The 14,623-nt window shown below is 50.4% G+C and overlaps 15 non-coding genes across 15 annotated transcripts; 8 read left to right on the top strand and 7 right to left on the bottom strand.

Annotated features, from left to right (window-relative positions):
- Window positions 1-422: 422 nt before the first annotated feature.
- Trnal-uaa lies at window positions 423-506 on the top strand. Its single transcript has one exon. It is a non-coding gene; the product is annotated as a tRNA-Leu (tRNA).
- Window positions 507-1,632: 1,126 nt separating this feature from the next.
- Window positions 1,633-1,704, bottom strand: Trnag-ccc. The gene has a single exon. It is a non-coding gene; the product is annotated as a tRNA-Gly (tRNA).
- Window positions 1,705-2,387: 683 nt separating this feature from the next.
- On the top strand, window positions 2,388-2,471 carry Trnal-uaa. The gene has a single exon. It is a non-coding gene; the product is annotated as a tRNA-Leu (tRNA).
- Window positions 2,472-3,597: 1,126 nt separating this feature from the next.
- On the bottom strand, window positions 3,598-3,669 carry Trnag-ccc. Its single transcript has one exon. It is a non-coding gene; the product is annotated as a tRNA-Gly (tRNA).
- A 683-nt stretch (window positions 3,670-4,352) lies between these two features.
- Trnal-uaa lies at window positions 4,353-4,436 on the top strand. Its single transcript has one exon. It is a non-coding gene; the product is annotated as a tRNA-Leu (tRNA).
- A 1,126-nt stretch (window positions 4,437-5,562) lies between these two features.
- Window positions 5,563-5,634, bottom strand: Trnag-ccc. Its single transcript has one exon. It is a non-coding gene; the product is annotated as a tRNA-Gly (tRNA).
- Window positions 5,635-6,317: 683 nt separating this feature from the next.
- Window positions 6,318-6,401, top strand: Trnal-uaa. The gene has a single exon. It is a non-coding gene; the product is annotated as a tRNA-Leu (tRNA).
- A 1,126-nt stretch (window positions 6,402-7,527) lies between these two features.
- On the bottom strand, window positions 7,528-7,599 carry Trnag-ccc. The gene has a single exon. It is a non-coding gene; the product is annotated as a tRNA-Gly (tRNA).
- Window positions 7,600-8,282: 683 nt separating this feature from the next.
- Window positions 8,283-8,366, top strand: Trnal-uaa. The gene has a single exon. It is a non-coding gene; the product is annotated as a tRNA-Leu (tRNA).
- A 1,126-nt stretch (window positions 8,367-9,492) lies between these two features.
- Window positions 9,493-9,564, bottom strand: Trnag-ccc. The gene has a single exon. It is a non-coding gene; the product is annotated as a tRNA-Gly (tRNA).
- A 683-nt stretch (window positions 9,565-10,247) lies between these two features.
- Trnal-uaa lies at window positions 10,248-10,331 on the top strand. The gene has a single exon. It is a non-coding gene; the product is annotated as a tRNA-Leu (tRNA).
- Window positions 10,332-11,457: 1,126 nt separating this feature from the next.
- On the bottom strand, window positions 11,458-11,529 carry Trnag-ccc. The gene has a single exon. It is a non-coding gene; the product is annotated as a tRNA-Gly (tRNA).
- Window positions 11,530-12,212: 683 nt separating this feature from the next.
- Trnal-uaa lies at window positions 12,213-12,296 on the top strand. The gene has a single exon. It is a non-coding gene; the product is annotated as a tRNA-Leu (tRNA).
- Window positions 12,297-13,422: 1,126 nt separating this feature from the next.
- Window positions 13,423-13,494, bottom strand: Trnag-ccc. Its single transcript has one exon. It is a non-coding gene; the product is annotated as a tRNA-Gly (tRNA).
- Window positions 13,495-14,177: 683 nt separating this feature from the next.
- Window positions 14,178-14,261, top strand: Trnal-uaa. Its single transcript has one exon. It is a non-coding gene; the product is annotated as a tRNA-Leu (tRNA).
- The last annotated feature ends 362 nt before the right edge of the window (window positions 14,262-14,623 follow it).

Raw genomic sequence — 14,623 nt, 5'->3', positions numbered from 1 at the left:
TGTGTGTGCCAATCCAGAAGTAGAAAGCGCCTAAGTATCACAATATTAAGTTGGTTAGTTTGATGCTCGCCTGGAGCCTATCATTAGCTTCCCCTGAGGGCGAAATGCACAGCGTAGCCGTTGCTAGGGAACGGCCTCTTCTGTCGTTTTTTGTTTTCTCTGCGTCAGTGTGAATATTGATAACTACAGTTCTGCTCGTTCCACTCAAGACAGATGGCGACGGAAAACAATGGTGTAAGGCACCATGTTTAAGCTGTGGTTCCCGAAAGTGAGGGTGGGGTGCAACCCCACATCTGACAACTCGTTTTAAATACTCTAAAACCAACGTATTTCCTTCACACAAGAAAAAAACACGCTAATTTCGCAGTCAGGCTCTGGAGATATACCGAGAAACGACGGTGGAAGAGATCTGGCGCCCACGCGTCAGATTGGCCGAGCGGTCTAAGGCGCCAGATTTAAGCTCTGGTTCCCGAAGGGGAGCGTGGGTTCGAACCCCACATCTGACAATGCATTTTAAATATTCCAAAACTACCAATTTCGTACATGCGGGAAAACAAGTAAATTACGCGGGAACAGGTTCCACAGATACTACGAGAAACCTCAGTGACTATGGTGCTTGCCTTGCAAGTCTGATTGTCTGGCGGCCTGAAAGAATGGAAAGCTGTTAGGAGACATGGCTTTCAGCCACGAGGCCTGGAATCGATTCCCGGTAGCCGAACATTCTTTTGTTTGCTGAGTCTTGGTTATTCTCACGGCATTTACGATATCTTTGGGTTGTGGTTTTTGGGGTCCAAGCATCAGGCGAGCAAACGTGAACGAAAGCAGATATGTGCGTAAATGAGTGTCAGGGCAGTAATAAAGGTGGATGAGACGGTGGATCGGGTATTGGACTGCAGACGTGCCACATTGCGTAGCTCGATAGCTGAGTAAGTTAGAGCGTCGTGCTGTGAACACAAAGGCCACGTATTCGACCGCACCAAGTGCCATTTCATTTTTCTCCCCTAAAAGACAATGCTTCCTCCAGCGACACACTGCCAGGTAAATAACAAGCGATCTTCACAAGAAGTAAGGTGTCTACACGTTGCGCGATACTGTCTCCAACGGCCACACCGCGCGTAGTGCAGCGGTTCTCGTCTGTTCACCGGCGTTAGGAATCGTTGGCCGTGGTTAGTACATGGATGCGTGCTCGGCTGGGAACTCGACGTGCTGTTGCCTTCTTTCATTTTGCATTTTTCCTTCGGCTTCGTTGTTGCTTAGCAATAATTATGCGGTCCCGCACGCTGACGCCACTCTTGCCTCTCGGTACACTAAGGGGCGAATCTGTGGCCACAATAAAATGAAAGGTTCTGTCGTGTGTTTGTCGTTTTTTGGTCTCTCCCAGTCGTTTGTCGCGCCTGCCCTCTACATATATGCCCATTTCCAAGCGTCAGCTTTCGCGTCAGCCGAGCAAAGTCGAGACAAGTCGACACATGGAGACACACGATGCTGAGAAACGAAAGCCGCAGACTAGCGCCCTGGCAGCACGGACTGAGACGAGGGGCGAAGGAAAACTATTCGTACCGCGACAGTTCACAGTTTCGAAGATCGCGTTTCGTTACGTGGAATACCCGTAGAAGAAAAAAGTACCTTTTGTGCGGTGGCCGGGAATCGAACCCGGATCAACTGCTTGGGAAGCAACCATGCTGACCGTTACACCACCACCGCGTTGTGCTGCGTCCCACCCACGCCTTGATGTGTCGGCTACCCTCCTGCCATCAGAGGCCGAAGGCGACGGCGCTGTAGGCGCTCAACGCCAGGGCGGAGGTGAGCACATCTGAACGCAGTGCGTAGGTGCTGCTAGGGCGATGTAGCGTAGCTAGAAGCAGAACTGACAGCCGTTGAAAAACTGCCCTTTAATTTACAGCAGGGCGATAAAACAAATATCTAATGTGACGTACTTACTGATGATCCAGAGACGATTCAGCATGTGTGTGCCAATCCAGAAGTAGAAAGCGCCTAAGTATCACAATATTAAGTTGGTTAGTTTGATGCTCGCCTGGAGCCTATCATTAGCTTCCCCTGAGGGCGAAATGCACAGCGTAGCCGTTGCTAGGGAACGGCCTCTTCTGTCGTTTTTTGTTTTCTCTGCGTCAGTGTGAATATTGATAACTACAGTTCTGCTCGTTCCACTCAAGACAGATGGCGACGGAAAACAATGGTGTAAGGCACCATGTTTAAGCTGTGGTTCCCGAAAGTGAGGGTGGGGTGCAACCTCACATCTGACAACTCGTTTTAAATACTCTAAAACCAACGTATTTCCTTCACACAAGAAAAAAACACGCTAATTTCGCAGTCAGGCTCTGGAGATATACCGAGAAACGACGGTGGAAGAGATCTGGCGCCCACGCGTCAGATTGGCCGAGCGGTCTAAGGCGCCAGATTTAAGCTCTGGTTCCCGAAGGGGAGCGTGGGTTCGAACCCCACATCTGACAATGCATTTTAAATATTCCAAAACTACCAATTTCGTACATGCGGGAAAACAAGTAAATTACGCGGGAACAGGTTCCACAGATACTACGAGAAACGGCAGTGACTATGGTGCTTGCCTTGCAAGTCTGATTGTCTGGCGGCCTGAAAGAATGGAAAGCTGTTAGGAGACATGGCTTTCAGCCACGAGGCCCGGAATCGATTCCCGGTAGCCGAACATTCTTTTGTTTGCTGAGTCTTGGTTATTCTCACGGCATTTACGATATCTTTGGGTTGTGGTTTTTGGGGTCCAAGCATCAGGCGAGCAAACGTGAACGAAAGCAGATATGTGCGTAAATGAGTGTCAGGGCAGTAATAAAGGTGGATGAGACGGTGGATCGGGTATTGGACTGCAGACGTGCCACATTGCGTAGCTCGATAGCTGAGTAAGTTAGAGCGTCGTGCTGTGAACACAAAGGCCACGTATTCGACCGCACCAAGTGCCATTTCATTTTTCTCCCCTAAAAGACAATGCTTCCTCCAGCGACACACTGCCAGGTAAATAACAAGCGATCTTCACAAGAAGTAAGGTGTCTACACGTTGCGCGATACTGTCGCCAACGGCCACACCGCGCGTAGTGCAGCGGTTCTCGTCTGTTCACCGGCGTTAGGAATCGTTGGCCGTGGTTAGTACATGGATGCGTGCTCGGCTGGGAACTCGACGTGCTGTTGCCTTCTTTCATTTTGCATTTTTCCTTCGGCTTCGTTGTTGCTTAGCAATAATTATGCGGTCCCGCACGCTGACGCCACTCTTGCCTCTCGGTACACTAAGGGGCGAATCTGTGGCCACAATAAAATGAAAGGTTCTGTCGTGTGTTTGTCGTTTTTTGGTCTCTCCCAGTCGTTTGTCGCGCCTGCCCTCTACATATATGCCCATTTCCAAGCGTCAGCTTTCGCGTCAGCCGAGCAAAGTCGAGACAAGTCGACACATGGAGACACACGATGCTGAGAAACGAAAGCCGCAGACTAGCGCCCTGGCAGCACGGACTGAGACGAGGGGCGAAGGAAAACTATTCGTACCGCGACAGTTCACAGTTTCGAAGATCGCGTTTCGTTACGTGGAATACCCGTAGAAGAAAAAAGTACCTTTTGTGCGGTGGCCGGGAATCGAACCCGGATCAACTGCTTGGGAAGCAACCATGCTGACCGTTACACCACCACCGCGTTGTGCTGCGTCCCACCCACGCCTTGATGTGTCGGCTACCCTCCTGCCATCAGAGGCCGAAGGCGACGGCGCTGTAGGCGCTCAACGCCAGGGCGGAGGTGAGCACATCTGAACGCAGTGCGTAGGTGCTGCTAGGGCGATGTAGCGTAGCTAGAAGCAGAACTGACAGCCGTTGAAAAACTGCCCTTTAATTTACAGCAGGGCGATAAAACAAATATCTAATGTGACGTACTTACTGATGATCCAGAGACGATTCAGCATGTGTGTGCCAATCCAGAAGTAGAAAGCGCCTAAGTATCACAATATTAAGTTGGTTAGTTTGATGCTCGCCTGGAGCCTATCATTAGCTTCCCCTGAGGGCGAAATGCACAGCGTAGCCGTTGCTAGGGAACGGCCTCTTCTGTCGTTTTTTGTTTTCTCTGCGTCAGTGTGAATATTGATAACTACAGTTCTGCTCGTTCCACTCAAGACAGATGGCGACGGAAAACAATGGTGTAAGGCACCATGTTTAAGCTGTGGTTCCCGAAAGTGAGGGTGGGGTGCAACCTCACATCTGACAACTCGTTTTAAATACTCTTAAACCAACGTATTTCCTTCACACAAGAAAAAAACACGCTAATTTCGCAGTCAGGCTCTGGAGATATACCGAGAAACGACGGTGGAAGAGATCTGGCGCCCACGCGTCAGATTGGCCGAGCGGTCTAAGGCGCCAGATTTAAGCTCTGGTTCCCGAAGGGGAGCGTGGGTTCGAACCCCACATCTGACAATGCATTTTAAATATTCCAAAACTACCAATTTCGTACATGCGGGAAAACAAGTAAATTACGCGGGAACAGGTTCCACAGATACTACGAGAAACGGCAGTGACTATGGTGCTTGCCTTGCAAGTCTGATTGTCTGGCGGCCTGAAAGAATGGAAAGCTGTTAGGAGACATGGCTTTCAGCCACGAGGCCCGGAATCGATTCCCGGTAGCCGAACATTCTTTTGTTTGCTGAGTCTTGGTTATTCTCACGGCATTTACGATATCTTTGGGTTGTGGTTTTTGGGGTCCAAGCATCAGGCGAGCAAACGTGAACGAAAGCAGATATGTGCGTAAATGAGTGTCAGGGCAGTAATAAAGGTGGATGAGACGGTGGATCGGGTATTGGACTGCAGACGTGCCACATTGCGTAGCTCGATAGCTGAGTAAGTTAGAGCGTCGTGCTGTGAACACAAAGGCCACGTATTCGACCGCACCAAGTGCCATTTCATTTTTCTCCCCTAAAAGACAATGCTTCCTCCAGCGACACACTGCCAGGTAAATAACAAGCGATCTTCACAAGAAGTAAGGTGTCTACACGTTGCGCGATACTGTCGCCAACGGCCACACCGCGCGTAGTGCAGCGGTTCTCGTCTGTTCACCGGCGTTAGGAATCGTTGGCCGTGGTTAGTACATGGATGCGTGCTCGGCTGGGAACTCGACGTGCTGTTGCCTTCTTTCATTTTGCATTTTTCCTTCGGCTTCGTTGTTGCTTAGCAATAATTATGCGGTCCCGCACGCTGACGCCACTCTTGCCTCTCGGTACACTAAGGGGCGAATCTGTGGCCACAATAAAATGAAAGGTTCTGTCGTGTGTTTGTCGTTTTTTGGTCTCTCCCAGTCGTTTGTCGCGCCTGCCCTCTACATATATGCCCATTTCCAAGCGTCAGCTTTCGCGTCAGCCGAGCAAAGTCGAGACAAGTCGACACATGGAGACACACGATGCTGAGAAACGAAAGCCGCAGACTAGCGCCCTGGCAGCACGGACTGAGACGAGGGGCGAAGGAAAACTATTCGTACCGCGACAGTTCACAGTTTCGAAGATCGCGTTTCGTTACGTGGAATACCCGTAGAAGAAAAAAGTACCTTTTGTGCAGTGGCCGGGAATCGAACCCGGATCAACTGCTTGGGAAGCAACCATGCTGACCGTTACACCACCACCGCGTTGTGCTGCGTCCCACCCACGCCTTGATGTGTCGGCTACCCTCCTGCCATCAGAGGCCGAAGGCGACGGCGCTGTAGGCGCTCAACGCCAGGGCGGAGGTGAGCACATCTGAACGCAGTGCGTAGGTGCTGCTAGGGCGATGTAGCGTAGCTAGAAGCAGAACTGACAGCCGTTGAAAAACTGCCCTTTAATTTACAGCAGGGCGATAAAACAAATATCTAATGTGACGTACTTACTGATGATCCAGAGACGATTCAGCATGTGTGTGCCAATCCAGAAGTAGAAAGCGCCTAAGTATCACAATATTAAGTTGGTTAGTTTGATGCTCGCCTGGAGCCTATCATTAGCTTCCCCTGAGGGCGAAATGCACAGCGTAGCCGTTGCTAGGGAACGGCCTCTTCTGTCGTTTTTTGTTTTCTCTGCGTCAGTGTGAATATTGATAACTACAGTTCTGCTCGTTCCACTCAAGACAGATGGCGACGGAAAACAATGGTGTAAGGCACCATGTTTAAGCTGTGGTTCCCGAAAGTGAGGGTGGGGTGCAACCTCACATCTGACAACTCGTTTTAAATACTCTAAAACCAACGTATTTCCTTCACACAAGAAAAAAACACGCTAATTTCGCAGTCAGGCTCTGGAGATATACCGAGAAACGACGGTGGAAGAGATCTGGCGCCCACGCGTCAGATTGGCCGAGCGGTCTAAGGCGCCAGATTTAAGCTCTGGTTCCCGAAGGGGAGCGTGGGTTCGAACCCCACATCTGACAATGCATTTTAAATATTCCAAAACTACCAATTTCGTACATGCGGGAAAACAAGTAAATTACGCGGGAACAGGTTCCACAGATACTACGAGAAACGGCAGTGACTATGGTGCTTGCCTTGCAAGTCTGATTGTCTGGCGGCCTGAAAGAATGGAAAGCTGTTAGGAGACATGGCTTTCAGCCACGAGGCCCGGAATCGATTCCCGGTAGCCGAACATTCTTTTGTTTGCTGAGTCTTGGTTATTCTCACGGCATTTACGATATCTTTGGGTTGTGGTTTTTGGGGTCCAAGCATCAGGCGAGCAAACGTGAACGAAAGCAGATATGTGCGTAAATGAGTGTCAGGGCAGTAATAAAGGTGGATGAGACGGTGGATCGGGTATTGGACTGCAGACGTGCCACAATGCGTAGCTCGATAGCTGAGTAAGTTAGAGCGTCGTGCTGTGAACACAAAGGCCACGTATTCGACCGCACCAAGTGCCATTTCATTTTTCTCCCCTAAAAGACAATGCTTCCTCCAGCGACACACTGCCAGGTAAATAACAAGCGATCTTCACAAGAAGTAAGGTGTCTACACGTTGCGCGATACTGTCGCCAACGGCCACACCGCGCGTAGTGCAGCGGTTCTCGTCTGTTCACCGGCGTTAGGAATCGTTGGCCGTGGTTAGTACATGGATGCGTGCTCGGCTGGGAACTCGACGTGCTGTTGCCTTCTTTCATTTTGCATTTTTCCTTCGGCTTCGTTGTTGCTTAGCAATAATTATGCGGTCCCGCACGCTGACGCCACTCTTGCCTCTCGGTACACTAAGGGGCGAATCTGTGGCCACAATAAAATGAAAGGTTCTGTCGTGTGTTTGTCGTTTTTTGGTCTCTCCCAGTCGTTTGTCGCGCCTGCCCTCTACATATATGCCCATTTCCAAGCGTCAGCTTTCGCGTCAGCCGAGCAAAGTCGAGACAAGTCGACACATGGAGACACACGATGCTGAGAAACGAAAGCCGCAGACTAGCGCCCTGGCAGCACGGACTGAGACGAGGGGCGAAGGAAAACTATTCGTACCGCGACAGTTCACAGTTTCGAAGATCGCGTTTCGTTACGTGGAATACCCGTAGAAGAAAAAAGTACCTTTTGTGCGGTGGCCGGGAGTCGAACCCGGATCAACTGCTTGGGAAGCAACCATGCTGACCGTTACACCACCACCGCGTTGTGCTGCGTCCCACCCACGCCTTGATGTGTCGGCTACCCTCCTGCCATCAGAGGCCGAAGGCGACGGCGCTGTAGGCGCTCAACGCCAGGGCGGAGGTGAGAACATCTGAACGCAGTGCGTAGGTGCTGCTAGGGCGATGTAGCGTAGCTAGAAGCAGAACTGACAGCCGTTGAAAAACTGCCCTTTAATTTACAGCAGGGCGATAAAACAAATATCTAATGTGACGTACTTACTGATGATCCAGAGACGATTCAGCATGTGTGTGCCAATCCAGAAGTAGAAAGCGCCTAAGTATCACAATATTAAGTTGGTTAGTTTGATGCTCGCCTGGAGCCTATCATTAGCTTCCCCTGAGGGCGAAATGCACAGCGTAGCCGTTGCTAGGGAACGGCCTCTTCTGTCGTTTTTTGTTTTCTCTGCGTCAGTGTGAATATTGATAACTACAGTTCTGCTCGTTCCACTCAAGACAGATGGCGACGGAAAACAATGGTGTAAGGCACCATGTTTAAGCTGTGGTTCCCGAAAGTGAGGGTGGGGTGCAACCTCACATCTGACAACTCGTTTTAAATACTCTAAAACCAACGTATTTCCTTCACACAAGAAAAAAACACGCTAATTTCGCAGTCAGGCTCTGGAGATATACCGAGAAACGACGGTGGAAGAGATCTGGCGCCCACGCGTCAGATTGGCCGATCGGTCTAAGGCGCCAGATTTAAGCTCTGGTTCCCGAAGGGGAGCGTGGGTTCGAACCCCACATCTGACAATGCATTTTAAATATTCCAAAACTACCAATTTCGTACATGCGGGAAAACAAGTAAATTACGCGGGAACAGGTTCCACAGATACTACGAGAAACGGCAGTGACTATGGTGCTTGCCTTGCAAGTCTGATTGTCTGGCGGCCTGAAAGAATGGAAAGCTGTTAGGAGACATGGCTTTCAGCCACGAGGCCCGGAATCGATTCCCGGTAGCCGAACATTCTTTTGTTTGCTGAGTCTTGGTTATTCTCACGGCATTTACGATATCTTTGGGTTGTGGTTTTTGGGGTCCAAGCATCAGGCGAGCAAACGTGAACGAAAGCAGATATGTGCGTAAATGAGTGTCAGGGCAGTAATAAAGGTGGATGAGACGGTGGATCGGGTATTGGACTGCAGACGTGCCACATTGCGTAGCTCGATAGCTGAGTAAGTTAGAGCGTCGTGCTGTGAACACAAAGGCCACGTATTCGACCGCACCAAGTGCCATTTCATTTTTCTCCCCTAAAAGACAATGCTTCCTCCAGCGACACACTGCCAGGTAAATAACAAGCGATCTTCACAAGAAGTAAGGTGTCTACACGTTGCGCGATACTGTCGCCAACGGCCACACCGCGCGTAGTGCAGCGGTTCTCGTCTGTTCACCGGCGTTAGGAATCGTTGGCCGTGGTTAGTACATGGATGCGTGCTCGGCTGGGAACTCGACGTGCTGTTGCCTTCTTTCATTTTGCATTTTTCCTTCGGCTTCGTTGTTGCTTAGCAATAATTATGCGGTCCCGCACGCTGACGCCACTCTTGCCTCTCGGTACACTAAGGGGCGAATCTGTGGCCACAATAAAATGAAAGGTTCTGTCGTGTGTTTGTCGTTTTTTGGTCTCTCCCAGTCGTTTGTCGCGCCTGCCCTCTACATATATGCCCATTTCCAAGCGTCAGCTTTCGCGTCAGCCGAGCAAAGTCGAGACAAGTCGACACATGGAGACACACGATGCTGAGAAACGAAAGCCGCAGACTAGCGCCCTGGCAGCACGGACTGAGACGAGGGGCGAAGGAAAACTATTCGTACCGCGACAGTTCACAGTTTCGAAGATCGCGTTTCGTTACGTGGAATACCCGTAGAAGAAAAAAGTACCTTTTGTGCAGTGGCCGGGAATCGAACCCGGATCAACTGCTTGGGAAGCAACCATGCTGACCGTTACACCACCACCGCGTTGTGCTGCGTCCCACCCACGCCTTGATGTGTCGGCTACCCTCCTGCCATCAGAGGCCGAAGGCGACGGCGCTGTAGGCGCTCAACGCCAGGGCGGAGGTGAGCACATCTGAACGCAGTGCGTAGGTGCTGCTAGGGCGATGTAGCGTAGCTAGAAGCAGAACTGACAGCCGTTGAAAAACTGCCCTTTAATTTACAGCAGGGCGATAAAACAAATATCTAATGTGACGTACTTACTGATGATCCAGAGACGATTCAGCATGTGTGTGCCAATCCAGAAGTAGAAAGCGCCTAAGTATCACAATATTAAGTTGGTTAGTTTGATGCTCGCCTGGAGCCTATCATTAGCTTCCCCTGAGGGCGAAATGCACAGCGTAGCCGTTGCTAGGGAACGGCCTCTTCTGTCGTTTTTTGTTTTCTCTGCGTCAGTGTGAATATTGATAACTACAGTTCTGCTCGTTCCACTCAAGACAGATGGCGACGGAAAACAATGGTGTAAGGCACCATGTTTAAGCTGTGGTTCCCGAAAGTGAGGGTGGGGTGCAACCTCACATCTGACAACTCGTTTTAAATACTCTAAAACCAACGTATTTCCTTCACACAAGAAAAAAACACGCTAATTTCGCAGTCAGGCTCTGGAGATATACCGAGAAACGACGGTGGAAGAGATCTGGCGCCCACGCGTCAGATTGGCCGAGCGGTCTAAGGCGCCAGATTTAAGCTCTGGTTCCCGAAGGGGAGCGTGGGTTCGAACCCCACATCTGACAATGCATTTTAAATATTCCAAAACTACCAATTTCGTACATGCGGGAAAACAAGTAAATTACGCGGGAACAGGTTCCACAGATACTACGAGAAACGGCAGTGACTATGGTGCTTGCCTTGCAAGTCTGATTGTCTGGCGGCCTGAAAGAATGGAAAGCTGTTAGGAGACATGGCTTTCAGCCACGAGGCCCGGAATCGATTCCCGGTAGCCGAACATTCTTTTGTTTGCTGAGTCTTGGTTATTCTCACGGCATTTACGATATCTTTGGGTTGTGGTTTTTGGGGTCCAAGCATCAGGCGAGCAAACGTGAACGAAAGCAGATATGTGCGTAAATGAGTGTCAGGGCAGTAATAAAGGTGGATGAGACGGTGGATCGGGTATTGGACTGCAGACGTGCCACAATGCGTAGCTCGATAGCTGAGTAAGTTAGAGCGTCGTGCTGTGAACACAAAGGCCACGTATTCGACCGCACCAAGTGCCATTTCATTTTTCTCCCCTAAAAGACAATGCTTCCTCCAGCGACACACTGCCAGGTAAATAACAAGCGATCTTCACAAGAAGTAAGGTGTCTACACGTTGCGCGATACTGTCGCCAACGGCCACACCGCGCGTAGTGCAGCGGTTCTCGTCTGTTCACCGGCGTTAGGAATCGTTGGCCGTGGTTAGTACATGGATGCGTGCTCGGCTGGGAACTCGACGTGCTGTTGCCTTCTTTCATTTTGCATTTTTCCTTCGGCTTCGTTGTTGCTTAGCAATAATTATGCGGTCCCGCACGCTGACGCCACTCTTGCCTCTCGGTACACTAAGGGGCGAATCTGTGGCCACAATAAAATGAAAGGTTCTGTCGTGTGTTTGTCGTTTTTTGGTCTCTCCCAGTCGTTTGTCGCGCCTGCCCTCTACATATATGCCCATTTCCAAGCGTCAGCTTTCGCGTCAGCCGAGCAAAGTCGAGACAAGTCGACACATGGAGACACACGATGCTGAGAAACGAAAGCCGCAGACTAGCGCCCTGGCAGCACGGACTGAGACGAGGGGCGAAGGAAAACTATTCGTACCGCGACAGTTCACAGTTTCGAAGATCGCGTTTCGTTACGTGGAATACCCGTAGAAGAAAAAAGTACCTTTTGTGCGGTGGCCGGGAGTCGAACCCGGATCAACTGCTTGGGAAGCAACCATGCTGACCGTTACACCACCACCGCGTTGTGCTGCGTCCCACCCACGCCTTGATGTGTCGGCTACCCTCCTGCCATCAGAGGCCGAAGGCGACGGCGCTGTAGGCGCTCAACGCCAGGGCGGAGGTGAGAACATCTGAACGCAGTGCGTAGGTGCTGCTAGGGCGATGTAGCGTAGCTAGAAGCAGAACTGACAGCCGTTGAAAAACTGCCCTTTAATTTACAGCAGGGCGATAAAACAAATATCTAATGTGACGTACTTACTGATGATCCAGAGACGATTCAGCATGTGTGTGCCAATCCAGAAGTAGAAAGCGCCTAAGTATCACAATATTAAGTTGGTTAGTTTGATGCTCGCCTGGAGCCTATCATTAGCTTCCCCTGAGGGCGAAATGCACAGCGTAGCCGTTGCTAGGGAACGGCCTCTTCTGTCGTTTTTTGTTTTCTCTGCGTCAGTGTGAATATTGATAACTACAGTTCTGCTCGTTCCACTCAAGACAGATGGCGACGGAAAACAATGGTGTAAGGCACCATGTTTAAGCTGTGGTTCCCGAAAGTGAGGGTGGGGTGCAACCTCACATCTGACAACTCGTTTTAAATACTCTAAAACCAACGTATTTCCTTCACACAAGAAAAAAACACGCTAATTTCGCAGTCAGGCTCTGGAGATATACCGAGAAACGACGGTGGAAGAGATCTGGCGCCCACGCGTCAGATTGGCCGATCGGTCTAAGGCGCCAGATTTAAGCTCTGGTTCCCGAAGGGGAGCGTGGGTTCGAACCCCACATCTGACAATGCATTTTAAATATTCCAAAACTACCAATTTCGTACATGCGGGAAAACAAGTAAATTACGCGGGAACAGGTTCCACAGATACTACGAGAAACGGCAGTGACTATGGTGCTTGCCTTGCAAGTCTGATTGTCTGGCGGCCTGAAAGAATGGAAAGCTGTTAGGAGACATGGCTTTCAGCCACGAGGCCCGGAATCGATTCCCGGTAGCCGAACATTCTTTTGTTTGCTGAGTCTTGGTTATTCTCACGGCATTTACGATATCTTTGGGTTGTGGTTTTTGGGGTCCAAGCATCAGGCGAGCAAACGTGAACGAAAGCAGATATGTGCGTAAATGAGTGTCAGGGCAGTAATAAAGGTGGATGAGACGGTGGATCGGGTATTGGACTGCAGACGTGCCACATTGCGTAGCTCGATAGCTGAGTAAGTTAGAGCGTCGTGCTGTGAACACAAAGGCCACGTATTCGACCGCACCAAGTGCCATTTCATTTTTCTCCCCTAAAAGACAATGCTTCCTCCAGCGACACACTGCCAGGTAAATAACAAGCGATCTTCACAAGAAGTAAGGTGTCTACACGTTGCGCGATACTGTCGCCAACGGCCACACCGCGCGTAGTGCAGCGGTTCTCGTCTGTTCACCGGCGTTAGGAATCGTTGGCCGTGGTTAGTACATGGATGCGTGCTCGGCTGGGAACTCGACGTGCTGTTGCCTTCTTTCATTTTGCATTTTTCCTTCGGCTTCGTTGTTGCTTAGCAATAATTATGCGGTCCCGCACGCTGACGCCACTCTTGCCTCTCGGTACACTAAGGGGCGAATCTGTGGCCACAATAAAATGAAAGGTTCTGTCGTGTGTTTGTCGTTTTTTGGTCTCTCCCAGTCGTTTGTCGCGCCTGCCCTCTACATATATGCCCATTTCCAAGCGTCAGCTTTCGCGTCAGCCGAGCAAAGTCGAGACAAGTCGACACATGGAGACACACGATGCTGAGAAACGAAAGCCGCAGACTAGCGCCCTGGCAGCACGGACTGAGACGAGGGGCGAAGGAAAACTATTCGTACCGCGACAGTTCACAGTTTCGAAGATCGCGTTTCGTTACGTGGAATACCCGTAGAAGAAAAAAGTACCTTTTGTGCGGTGGCCGGGAATCGAACCCGGATCAACTGCTTGGGAAGCAACCATGCTGACCGTTACACCACCACCGCGTTGTGCTGCGTCCCACCCACGCCTTGATGTGTCGGCTACCCTCCTGCCATCAGAGGCCGAAGGCGACGGCGCTGTAGGCGCTCAACGCCAGGGCGGAGGTGAGCACATCTGAACGCAGTGCGTAGGTGCTGCTAGGGCGATGTAGCGTAGCTAGAAGCAGAACTGACAGCCGTTGAAAAACTGCCCTTTAATTTACAGCAGGGCGATAAAACAAATATCTAATGTGACGTACTTACTGATGATCCAGAGACGATTCAGCATGTGTGTGCCAATCCAGAAGTAGAAAGCGCCTAAGTATCACAATATTAAGTTGGTTAGTTTGATGCTCGCCTGGAGCCTATCATTAGCTTCCCCTGAGGGCGAAATGCACAGCGTAGCCGTTGCTAGGGAACGGCCTCTTCTGTCGTTTTTTGTTTTCTCTGCGTCAGTGTGAATATTGATAACTACAGTTCTGCTCGTTCCACTCAAGACAGATGGCGACGGAAAACAATGGTGTAAGGCACCATGTTTAAGCTGTGGTTCCCGAAAGTGAGGGTGGGGTGCAACCTCACATCTGACAACTCGTTTTAAATACTCTAAAACCAACGTATTTCCTTCACACAAGAAAAAAACACGCTAATTTCGCAGTCAGGCTCTGGAGATATACCGAGAAACGACGGTGGAAGAGATCTGGCGCCCACGCGTCAGATTGGCCGAGCGGTCTAAGGCGCCAGATTTAAGCTCTGGTTCCCGAAGGGGAGCGTGGGTTCGAACCCCACATCTGACAATGCATTTTAAATATTCCAAAACTACCAATTTCGTACATGCGGGAAAACAAGTAAATTACGCGGGAACAGGTTCCACAGATACTACGAGAAACGGCAGTGACTATGGTGCTTGCCTTGCAAGTCTGATTGTCTGGCGGCCTGAAAGAATGGAAAGCTGTTAGGAGACATGGCTTTCAGCCACGAGGCCCGGAATCGATTCCCGGTAGCCGAACATTCTTTTGTTTGCTGAGTCTTGGTTATTCTCACGGCATTTACGATATCTTTGGGTTGTGGTTTTTGGGGTCCAAGCATCAGGCGAGCAAACGTGAACGAAAGCAGATATGTGCGTAAATGAGTGTCAGGGCAGTAATAAAGGTGGATG

Source organism: Schistocerca piceifrons, chromosome 2 (assembly GCF_021461385.2).
Source record: "Schistocerca piceifrons isolate TAMUIC-IGC-003096 chromosome 2, iqSchPice1.1, whole genome shotgun sequence".
NCBI lineage: Eukaryota > Metazoa > Arthropoda > Insecta > Orthoptera > Acrididae > Schistocerca > Schistocerca piceifrons.
This window is presented reverse-complemented; position numbering and strand designations above follow the sequence as displayed.